This window comes from Cnephaeus nilssonii (genome assembly GCF_951640355.1).
Source record: "Cnephaeus nilssonii genome assembly, chromosome: 7".
Classification (NCBI taxonomy): Eukaryota; Metazoa; Chordata; class Mammalia; order Chiroptera; family Vespertilionidae; genus Cnephaeus; species Cnephaeus nilssonii.
Genome location: NC_137078.1, coordinates 99,357,471 through 99,360,913, shown reverse-complemented (window position 1 = coordinate 99,360,913; position 3,443 = coordinate 99,357,471).

The window sequence follows — 3,443 nt, the reverse complement described above, 5'->3', positions numbered from 1 at the left end:
CACGTCAACCACCGCTCGGTCCCAGGTCCCTGCTCACCCTCCCGGGCAAGGCCACCGCCCCAGGGCTTTGTTAAAATTTTTTATTTTTCAAAATATCTTTATTGATTTCAGAGAGGAAGGGAGAGGGGGAGAGAGAGAGAGAAACATCAATGACGAGAGCGAATCCTTAGTGGGCTGCCTCCCGCACGCCCCACACTGGGGCTCGAGCCCGCAACCCAGGTACATGCCCTTCACCAGGAATCCAACCCGCGACCCCTCGGTGTGCAGTCTGACGCTCCCTCCACTGAACCACACCAGCCAGGGCGAAATGCTGGCAGTTTTTGTGTAAAATTGATGATGCCTATAGGCTAGGGAAACGAGGGAAACCACGTCGCTGTAAATAAGAACGTGGGCACAGAGTTAAAAATGTGCACACCACTTGAGAGAGGAGGCGGCATTTGCCGTGGGATGTGAGCGTGTTTCATTCGGTGTGGGCATTTCAGAGACCAGTCCACGAATGAGGGAAACCTAGTCCTCGGTTCTAGAAACAAGAAAACGATTCTAGGTAAAGCGCCACTCATTCAAACCATGCGTGAACCCGGCCGGTGTGGCTCAGTGGTTGAGCACTGACCTATGACCCAGGAGGTCAGGGTTCGGTTCCCCGTCAGGGCACAGGCCCGGGTTGCAGGCTTGATCCATATAGGGGGCGTGCAGGAGGCAGCCGATTAATGATTGTCTCATCACTGATGTTTCTACTTCTCTATCCCTCTCCCTTCCTCCCTGAAATCAATAAAAATAGATTTTAAAAAGAAACAGCAAACAAAAGCCAGCCGGGCGGGCGGTGCCAATGTATTGCTCCCCATTGTCCTGATCAATAATGCTGTCACGGCTCAGTGTGGTTTCTCCACGTCCACCCCTGGTTCCTGCCACTCGGCGCGTCCCCCTCCGGAGTCCCTGTCCCGTGTCCTCCCAGGAGGGGCCGTGGCGATGCCGTTGCTACGAGCGGCCGTGCCGGCAGCTTCCGGAAACAGCCAGCAGCTTTTCTTCTCCAGAAAGAATATTCTTCTCCAACTGCCCCCAACGAACCCGAGGAAAGACATCCATTTTCCTCTCGGGCCTCCCTTTCCTCTCTTTCCAACCGGAGAGCGGAGCCAGAGCGAGAAGAGTTATGGGGCAGGTCTCCCCGGCCTTTCTCCCCGAGGGGGAGGGCTGCTCCACTTTCTTCCTGAACAAGGAGCCGTCTCTCCTCAGCTCTGGCCGCGCCGGGGCCGCTCGCGATTTATGTCCCGGCTGTGACGTCTCCCGCAGAAACCTTATTTATGGCCTCGGGTGGAAGCTCCTTTAGAAACCAGTCCGTGGGGCTGGGAATGGAGCTTGGGGCCCTCTGGCCGAGGTCTCTTTTCACAGGACTCAAGCAGAACACTTGCCAGGCTAATCTATCGAGTTTATGACAATCTTTACAGAGAAATTCATCACGAAAACGGGCTTCATAGAACTGCTTCCGTGACAACTTTTGTAAAATCGGAAACCAAACGGGACGGCCGCCACCTGGCCCGGGCACCTGTGGGCGGAGGCGATGCAGAGGGCACGCACCTAGTTCTGAGGACTGGGGGGCAGCGGGGCTGGGGGGCTGGGGGCTGGAGGGCTGGGGGGCTGGGGAGCTGGGGGGCTGGGGGGCTGGGGGGCTGGGGGCTGGAGGGCTGGGGGGCTGGGGAGCTGGGGGGCTGGAGGGCTGGGGGGCAGCGGGGCTGGGGGGCTGGGGGCTGGAGGGCTGGGGGGCTGGGGAGCTGGGGGGCTGGAGGGCTGGGGGGCTGGGGGCTGGGGGGCTGGGGGGCTGGGGGCTGGGGGCTGGGGGGCTGGGGGCTGGGGGCTGGAGGGCTGGAGGGCTGGGGGGCTGGAGGGCTGGGGGGCTGGGGGCTGGAGGGCGGGGGGGCTGGAGGGCTGGGGGGCTGGAGAGCTGGGGGGCTGGGGGCTGGAGGGCTGGAGGGCTGGAGGGCTGGGGGGCTGGAGGGCTGGAGGGCTGGGGGCTGGGGGCTGGAGGGCTGGGGGCTGGAGGGCTGGGGGGCTGGGGGCTGGAGGGTGGGGGGGCTGGAGGGCTGGGGGGCTGGGGGCTGGAGGGCTGGGGGGCTGGAGGGCTGGGGGCTGGGGGCTGGGGGCTGGAGGGCTGGAGGGCTGGAGGGCTGGGGGCTGGGGGCTGGGGGGCTGGGGGCTGGGGGCTGGAGGGCTGGGGGCTGGGGGCTGGGGGCTGGAGGGCTGGAGGGCTGGGGGCTGGGGGCTGGAGGGCTGGGGGCTGGGGGCTGGGGGCTGGAGGGCTGGAGGGCTGGAGGGCTGGGGGCTGGGGGCTGGAGGGCTGGGGGGCTGGAGGGCTGGAGGGCTGGAGGCTCGGACAATGGCTTCAACGAGGAGCCTGTATTTGAAACCGTGTTCCCCCTGCTCCCGTGAGAACGCCTCTGGTTTGGTCTGCAGGCTGCGGGTCTCACGGTGGGAATGAAAGCACGGTCAACATCCGATCAGCCGTCAAACCCTGATTGTTGTAAGACGGGGACGGAGCTTCCTAAGTCAGAATCTGGAGACGGGAAAGACGCCCCGTCGGCTGCCAGAGTCGCACAATAGGCGTGAATGTTCCCAACCCCAGCCCAGCCCCGCAGCCACCGCAGCCACTGCGCTTCGGGGCGACTCCTCTTGGCACGCTGACGGCACGTCCCGGGGACAAGGGGACGGGAATAAATCTGCCCGCTCTCTCGGGAAGATCGCTCTGTTGGCGTCAGCTGCTCCCCAGCCCCGCACAGAGAGGGGGTGTCGGAGCTCCGGGCGCGGGGACCGAGCGCCATGGCGACATCCCGCCGTGAAAGCGTCTCCTCTCGTTTTCAAAGGCAACAGGCGTTATTGCCACCAGGGAGCAGCCCCCGGAAAGGAGCTGGGACCGGCCAGAGCTGCCCAGGCAGGAAGGAATTCTTCCCGTGCACAAGGTCGTCGCCCTCCCAGCTCCAGCCCGCGGGACGGAGCCCAGCCGTCCGGAGGGCCGGGACGGAGGCGGCCTGCGTCGGGTCCGCGCCTGTCCGATGGCCATTTCCAGCTCTTGTTTCTGATGAGTCTGCTCTGTCGGCGACTCCTTGTCTGCGTGTCCCGGTCACTGTGCATCTTGGACCCAGGATGGCTTGGGGGTGGGGTGGGGGTGGGGGGTGAACAGCCACAGCCCCAGTGCCCTGGTTTGGACAGTAACCAGGGGCAGCAGGTGGCGTGGGAACCTGGTGAGACGCACCGGCATCTGGGGGTGGCAGGTTGAGTCCCGTGAGGGTGCAGGGTCTGTGAAGTGTCCGGGGGTGCGGGACCACCCTCCAGAGTGAGGGGACAGCTGCCACGGGGAGAGGAGGACGTGTTTGGAAGATGTCTGGGCGTGGGAGGCCGAGTAGGGCGCATGTGGGACACCTGTTCTCGCCGAGCTCCTGGGTGATCCCAAAGCC